We start from the raw sequence: 9,234 nt of genomic DNA, 5'->3' as shown, positions 1-9,234 counted from the left end.
GTATATATTACATATTTACTGTATATATTTAATTAATGTATTCTTAATATATGTTTTATTTATTACTTTTAAATATTATTAGATACTTTTAAATATGTTTCTTTTATTTATTAGTCTCATAGACTTAATTTTACATTTATATATTAAAAAAAAAAAAACGATATATGTAACATTGATATTTTTAACATCGATATTTTTTTTCCGATATTTTTGTACTTACCATGTTGTAGATAGGATGTCGATATTTTTGCCCTCTATATTGTTGACTCGATATTCTTGTAGGTCGATATTTTTGAAGTCGAAATTCTGTCAGTGATTCCAGGGGAGACAGCAGGAGAGAGTAATAGAGTGTTCACGTCATTTTTTCAACTGTTGTTGTTATGGGACGTTTTTTGTAAGATGCGTTGACTAGATATTTATGATGACGAGCGCCCACTGTCGGGTAGAACTGTTCACCATTCGCATTGAAAAACTAGGGTAGCTTCTGTGTAAGAATCATGATAACAACGAGGGTGGGTAATTAAGGGAACACAAATTCTTTGTATGATTTTGCAATAAGTTTATCGCATATATGACATAGTCACTTTTTCTCATTTCCATTCTTGTAGTAACCCCTGACGAAGAACCAGATAAGGTTCGAAATGCATTGGGTGGATTGTAAAGTACCTGCTCCATATGGATGCTTTGTGAACATGTGCTGCTTGTAAAAGTCAAGATGACGCCAGATGGCATTTGAAAATGATAAATAAAACATTCAAGTGGAACTATACAGTCTCTGTAGTGGTCTTAAATACATGGTTTAAGATTTGCATGAAGACGGATGATTAAGAATGGTTTACGAGATGTATACTGACAAGATAACAAAGCTCAACTTAATGAAAGGGACAACCCCGAAACTTAGCAGTGCGACGGATGGGTGCGGAATGGACCGCACCACTTTCGCCCGTTATGTAAACTCCTGTGAGTTGGGACGGCTCACAGTTCCGACCGCACGCACATAATTGAGGAGTTCTTGTTTAAAAAGCCAAAAGTGAACCTGAAGGGAAGGTGTGCACTCGTGTACTTTCTAAATTGCTTTGCAACATTGACTGTCCCTTAACGATAGGTGCACCCCATAGATGACCTGATGAAATTATGATGAGAAACAAAGAAAATGAAAATACCACTTCAGAGACAGCAGAATATCACTGGGAAGATCGAGAGCGGACTAGAAAGTGAACTTTAATGACTATGGATTTGTAATGGATTTCAGTGTGCACGTTTATTGCTTTTCACTAAACTATAAGGTCTTTTTTTAAAAGATGAACAAGTCACAAGTTTCAATTTACCTTTATTTTAAATGTTACATTTCGCCTAAGTGGGTAAATTATACACTGGACGCAACCTGGGTTTGCAAAAAAACATTTTCAAGATGCTTTAAAAGATGTGTGGATGTTAAAGGCGGGTGGAGGGTTTGATGTAATGTGACCACTTCTTCAGATACGATATCCCTTTAAGACCCACTGGCCGTGAAAGGGGAGGACGGAATCAGGGCCCATGTGACACTGATTACTTACAGGTTAACGGGATTTGACTATATAACAGTGAAAAGCAACCAAGTTCAGTCAGAGCACAACAGGAAAGAAAAAGACGAAGCGCCAAAATGTGGCTTTAAAGGTACAATGTGAGGAGGGTTACGCTTATAACTGAAGGGGCCGTTGCTTAGTAGAATCCTTGGGGAGATCAGGGGAGGGTACACAGTCAAAATATCGAGTTGTAAATATCGACCTACCATAATATCGAGTCTGAAATATCGAAGGTGCATAATATCGAAGGCAAGAATATCGTAGGACAGAATATCGACCCAAGGTAAGTAATATCGAAATACTTAATATCGATGTAAGTAATATCGAAGTAAGTAATATCGATAGCATATATATCGATGTTACTAATTTCGATGACACTAATATCGATATTTGTATTATTGTATAGTTTTTTATTATGTATGTGTTATATGTTTAATTTAACTATTTAAAATAATTACTATTATATGTGTATACATTTTATTTAATAATAAATAATTTTATAAGTAACTTTTTATGTTTTTGTACCGGAGCGGGTTGTGGGTTTATAGGGGAATAGGGTGGGAAGTAATTTAATTATGGTAAATTGTTTAGTAATTAGTAGGATTTATTAATAAATTATAATTAATTGGTAATTATGTGAAAATAATAGGAAAATAATTTTAATTAATTTATTAATTGATATATATGTTCTGTAGCGGGTTGTGGGTTTATAGGGGAATAGGGTGGGAAGTAATTTAATTATGGTAAGTTGATTAATAATTAGTAGGATTAATTAATAATTATAATTAATTGCTAATTAATATTGATTAATTGGGAAAAAAAATTAATTGATTAATTGATATATATTTTCTGTAGCGGGATGTGGGTTTATAGGGGAATGGGGTGGGGAGTATATTAATAATAATTAATCAATTAATATATGTTTTTATAAATTTATATTTAATTTATTGGAAAATAATTATTATTAATTAGTTAATTAATTATTATTATTTTGTGCATATTTAACATTATTAATTAATTGGTAATTAAATAATATTAATAAGTTACATTAATTAGAGTTATTTATTGATATATAATTTTTAATTACTGTTAATTAATTAATTGGGAAAAAAATATTAATTATTAAATTATAATAATTACAGCTAATGTGATAATATATTTACTTTATATGTTATTGTTCATTATTAATTAATTGCTAATTAAATAATAATCATTAATTTTGGGTAAAGGAGTATGTTTAGTGTTTAGGGTCAGTTTTCAGTTTTTGGGTAAGGGGGTATTTTTTGGTTCAGGGTCAGTTTTCAGTTCTTGGGTAAAGGGGTATTTTTTGGTTTCAGGGTCAGTTTTCTGTTTATGGGTAAAGGGGTATTTTTAGTGTTCAGGGTCAGTTTTCAGTTTATGGGTAAGGGGGTATTTTTTGGTTCAGTGTCAGTTTTCAGTTTGTGGGTAAAGGGGTATTTTTTGGGTTCAGGGTCAGTTTTCAGTTCTTGGGTAAAGGGGTATTTTCAGGGTTCAGGGTCAGTTTTCAGTTTATGGGTAAAGGGGTATTTTTAGGGTTCAGGGTCAGTTTTCAGTTTATGGGTAAGGGGGTATTTTTGGGTTCAGTGTCAGTTTTTAGTTCGTGGGTAAAGGGGTATTTTTTGGGTTCAGGGTCAGTTTTCAGTTCTTGGGTAAAGGGGTATTTTTAGGGTTCAGGGTCAGTTTTCAGTTTTTGGGTATGGGGGTATTTTTTGGTTCAGTGTCAGTTTTCAGTTCATGGGTAAATGGGTATTTTTAGGGTTCAGGGTCAGTTTTCAGTTTTTGGGTAAGGGGGTATTTTTTGGGTTCAGGGTCAGTTTTCAGTTCTTGGGTAAAGGGGTATTTTTTGAGTTCAGGGTCAGTTTTCAGTTTTTGGGTAAAGGGGTATTTTTAGGGTTCAGGGTCAGTTTCAGTTCTTGGGTAAAGGGGTGTTTTTTGAGTTCAGGGTCAGTTTTCCCTACTGTTGTACTCTCTGGAGTAGGAATAGAAATTTTTACCCTTACGCTATGCAACGTTTTATTTAATTAATTGTTAATATATCAAATATTTATTTTATTTTTTATATTACTTACATTTTATTTATGTTACTTTTTTATGTTTGTAAATGTGTTAGTAAATTACAATATATTTCATTAATTTATAAATTCGTAAAATAATTATTAATACTTATTGTTCAATGTATATATATTATATATTTACTGTATATATTTAATTAATGTATTCTTAATATATGTTTTATTTATTACTTTTAAATATTATTAGATACTTTTAAATATGTTTCTTTTATTTATTAGTCCTATAGACTTAATTTTACATTTATATATTAAAAAAAAACGATATATTTAACATCGATATTTTTAACATCGATATTTTTTTTCCGATATTTTTGTACTTACCATGTTGTAGATAGGATGTCGATATTTTTGCCCTCGATATTGTTGACTCGATATTCTTGTAGGTCGATATTTTTGAAGTCGAAATTCTGTCAGTGATTCCAGGGGAGACAGCAGGAGAGAGTAATAGAGTGTTCACGTCATTTTTTCAACTGTTCTTGTTATGGGACGTTTTTTGTAAGATGCGTTGACTAGATATTTATGATGACGAGCGCCCACTGTCGGGTAGAACTGTTCACCATTCGCATTGAAAAACTAGGGTAGCTTCTGTGTAAGAATCATGATAACAACGAGGGTGGGTAATTAAGGGAACACAAATTGTTTGTATGATTTTGCAATAAGTTTATCGCATATATGACATAGTCACTTTTTCTCATTTCCATTCTTGTAGTAACCCCTGACGAAGAACCAGATAAGGTTCGAAATGCATTGGGTGGATTGTAAAGTACCTGCTCCATATGGATATTTTGTGAACATGTGCTGCTTGTAAAAGTCAAGATGACGCCAGATGGCATTTGAAAATGATAAATAAAACATTCAAGTGGAACTATACAGTCTCTGTAGTTTTCTTAAATACATGGTTTAAGATTTGCATGAAGACGGATGATTAAGAATGGTTTACGAGATGTATACTGACAAGATAACAAAGCTCAACTTAATGAAAGGGACAACCCCGAAACTTAGCAGTGCGACGGATGGGTGCGGAATGGACCGCACCACTTTCGCCCGTTATGTAAACTCCTGTGAGTTGGGACGGCTCACAGTTCCGACCGCACGCACATAATTGAGGAGTTCTTGTTTAAAAAGCCAAAAGTGAACCTGAAGGGAAGGTGTGCACTCGTGTACTTTCTAAATTGCTTTGCAACATTGACTGTCCCTTAACGATAGGTGCACCCCATAGATGACCTGATGAAATTATGATGAGAAACAAAGAAAATGAAAATACCACTTCAGAGACAGCAGAATATCACTGGGAAGATCGAGAGCGGACTAGAAAGTGAACTTTAATGACTATGGATTTGTAATGGATTTCAGTGTGCACGTTTATTGCTTTTCACTAAACTATAAGGTCTTTTTTTAAAAGATGAACAAGTCACAAGTTTCAATTTACCTTTATTTTAAATGTTACATTTCGCCTAAGTGGGTAAATTATACACTGGACGCAACCTGGGTTTGCAAAAAAACATTTTCAAGATGCTTTAAAAGATGTGTGGATGTTAAAGGCGGGTGGAGGGTTTGATGTAATGTGACCACTTCTTCAGATACGATATCCCTTTAAGACCCACTGGCCTTGAAAGGGGAGGACGGAGTCAGGGCCCATGTGACACTGATTACTTACAGGTTAACGGGATTTGACTATATAACAGTGAAAAGCAACCAAGTTCAGTCAGAGCACAACAGGAAAGAAAAAGACGAAGCGCCAAAATGTGGCTTTAAAGGTACAATGTGAGGAGGGTTACGCTTATAACTGAAGGGGCCGTTGCTTAGTAGAATCCTTGGGGAGATCAGGGGAGGGTACACAGTCAAAATATCGAGTTGTAAATATCGACCTACCATAATATCGAGTCTGAAATATCGAAGGTACATAATATCGAAGGCAAGAATATCGTAGGACAGAATATCGACCCAAGGTAAGTAATATCGAAATACTTAATATCGATGTAAGTAATATCGAAGTAAGTAATATCGATAGCATATATATCGATGTTACTAATTTCGATGACACTAATATCGATATTTGTATTATTGTATAGTTTTTTATTATGTATGTGTTATATGTTTCATTTAACTATTTAAAATAATTACTATTATATGTGTATACATTTTATTTAATAATAAATAATTTTATAAGTAACTTTTATGTTTTTGTACCGGAGCGGGTTGTGGGTTTATAGGGGAATAGGGTGGGAAGTAATTTAATTATGGTAAATTGTTTAGTAATTAGTAGGATTTATTAATAATTATAATTAATTGCTAATTAATATTGATCATTTGGGAAAAAAATTAATTGATTAATTGATATATATTTTCTGTAGCGGGATGTGGGTTTATAGGGGAATGGGGTGGGGAGTAATTTAATTATGGTAAGTTGATTAATAATTAGTAGGATTAATTAATAATTATAATTAATTGGTAATTATGTGAAAATAATAGGAAAATAATTTTAATTAATTTATTAATTGATATATATGTTCTGTAGCGGGTTGTGGGTTTATAGGGGAATAGGGTGGGAAGTAATTTAATTATGGTAAGTTGATTAATAATTAGTAGGATTCATTAATAATTATAATTAATTGCTAATTAATATTGATTAATTGGGAAAAAAATTAATTGATTAATTGATATATATTTTCTGTAGCGGGATGTGGGTTTATAGGGGAATGGGGTGGGGAGTATATTAATAATAATTAATTAATTAATATATGTTTTTATAAATTTATATTTAATTTATTGGAAAATAATTATTATTAATTAGTTAATTAATTATTATTTTGTACATATTTAACATTATTAATTAATTGGTAATTAAATAATATTAATAAGTTACATTAATGAGAGTTATTTATTGATATATAATTTTTAATTACTGTTAATTAATTAATTGGGAAAAAAAATATTAATTATTAAATTATAATAATTACAGCTAATGTGATAATATATTTACTTTATATGTTATTGTTCATTATTAATTAATTGCTAATTAAATAATAATCATTAATTTTGGGTAAAGGAGTATGTTTAGTGTTTAGGGTCAGTTTTCAGTTTTTGGGTAAGGGGGTATTTTTTGGTTCAGGGTCAGTTTTCAGTTCTTGGGTAAAGGGGTATTTTTTGGTTTCAGGGTCAGTTTTCTGTTTATGGGTAAAGGGGTATTTTTAGTGTTCAGGGTCAGTTTTCAGTTTATGGGTAAGGGGGTATTTTTTTGGTTCAGTGTCAATTTTCATTTCGTGGGTAAAGGGGTATTTTTTGGGTTCAGGGTCAGTTTTCAGTTCTTGGGTAAAGGGGTATTTTTAGGGTTCAGGGTCAGTTTTCAGTTTATGGGTAAAGGGGTATTTTTAGGGTTCAGGGTCAGTTTTCAGTTTATGGGTAAGGGGGTATTTTTGGGTTCAGTGTCAGTTTTTAGTTCGTGGGTAAAGGGGTATTTTTTGGGTTCAGGGTCAGTTTTCAGTTCTTGGGTAAAGGGGTATTTTTAGGGTTCAGGGTCAGTTTTCAGTTTTTGGGTATGGGGGTATTTTTTGGTTCAGTGTCAGTTTTCAGTTCATGGGTAAATGGGTATTTTTAGGGTTCAGGGTCAGTTTTCAGTTTTTGGGTAAGGGGGTATTTTTTGGGTTCAGGGTCAGTTTTCAGTTCTTGGGTAAAGGGGTATTTTTTGAGTTCAGGGTCAGTTTTCAGTTTTTGGGTAAAGGGGTATTTTTAGGGTTCAGGGTCAGTTTCAGTTCTTGGGTAAAGGGGTGTTTTTTGAGTTCAGGGTCAGTTTTCCCTACTGTTGTACTCACTGGAGTAGGAATAGAAATTTTTACCCTTACGCTATGCAACGTTTTATTTAATTAATTGTTAATATATCAAATATTTATTTTATTTTTTATATTACTTACATTTTATTTATGTTACTTTTTTTATGTTTGTAAATGTGTTAGTAAATTACAATATATTTCATTAATTTATAAATTCGTAAAATAATTATTAATACTTATTGTTTAATGTATATATATTACATATTTACTGTATATATTTAATTAATGTATTCTTAATATATGTTTTATTTATTACTTTTAAATATTATTAGATACTTTTAAATATGTTTCTTTTATTTATTAGTCTCATAGACTTAATTTTACATTTATATATTAAAAAAAGAAAAAAAACGCGATATTTAACATTGATATTTTTAACATCGATATTTTTTTTCCGATATTTTTGTACTTACCATGTTGTAGATAGGATGTCGATATTTTTGCCCTCTATATTGTTGACTCGATATTCTTGTAGGTCGATATTTTTGAAGTCGAAATTCTGTCAGTGATTCCAGGGGAGACAGCAGGAGAGAGTAATAGAGTGTTCACGTCATTTTTTCAACTGTTCTTGTTATGGGACGTTTTTTGTAAGATGCGTTGACTAGATATTTATGATGACGAGCGCCCACTGTCGGGTAGAACTGTTCACCATTCGCATTGAAAAACTAGGGTAGCTTCTGTGTAAGAATCATGATAACAACGAGGGTGGGTAATTAAGGGAACACAAATTCTTTGTATGATTTTGCAATAAGTTTATCGCATATATGACATAGTCACTTTTTCTCATTTCCATTCTTGTAGTAACCCCTGACGAAGAACCAGATAAGGTTCGAAATGCATTGGGTGGATTGTAAAGTACCTGCTCCATATGGATGCTTTGTGAACATGTGTTGCTTGTAAAAGTCAAGATGACGCCAGATGGCATTTGAAAATGATAAATAAAACATTCAAGTGGAACTATACAGTCTCTGTAGTGGTCTTAAATACATGGTTTAAGATTTGCATGAAGACGGATGATTAAGAATGGTTTACGAGATGTATACTGACAAGATAACAAAGCTCAACTTAATGAAAGGGACAACCCCGAAACTTAGCAGTGCGACGGATGGGTGCGGAATGGACCGCACCACTTTCGCCCGTTATGTAAACTCCTGTGAGTTGGGACGGCTCACAGTTCCGACCGCACGCACATAATTGAGGAGTTCTTGTTTAAAAAGCCAAAAGTGAACCTGAAGGGAAGGTGTGCACTCGTGTACTTTCTAAATTGCTTTGCAACATTGACTGTCCCTTAACGATAGGTGCACCCCATAGATGACCTGATGAAATTATGATGAGAAACAAAGAAAATGAAAATACCACTTCAGAGACAGCAGAATATCACTGGGAAGATCGAGAGCGGACTAGAAAGTGAACTTTAATGACTATGGATTTGTAATGGATTTCAGTGTGCACGTTTATTGCTTTTCACTAAACTATAAGGTCTTTTTTTAAAAGATGAACAAGTTACAAGTTTCAATTTACCTTTATTTTAAATGTTACATTTCGCCTAAGTGGGTAAATTATACACTGGACGCAACCTGGGTTTGCAAAAAAACATTTTCAAGATGCTTTAAAAGATGTGTGGATGTTAAAGGCGGGTGGAGGGTTTGATGTAATGTGACCACTTCTTCAGATACGATATCCTTTTAAGACCCACTGGCCGTGAAAGGGGAGGACGGAATCAGGGCCCATGTGACACTGATTACT

The sequence above is a fragment of the Lissotriton vulgaris genome, unplaced genomic scaffold (assembly GCF_964263255.1).
Source record: "Lissotriton vulgaris unplaced genomic scaffold, aLisVul1.2 SCAFFOLD_2558, whole genome shotgun sequence".
Classification (NCBI taxonomy): domain Eukaryota; kingdom Metazoa; phylum Chordata; class Amphibia; order Caudata; family Salamandridae; genus Lissotriton; species Lissotriton vulgaris.
This window is presented reverse-complemented; position numbering follows the sequence as displayed.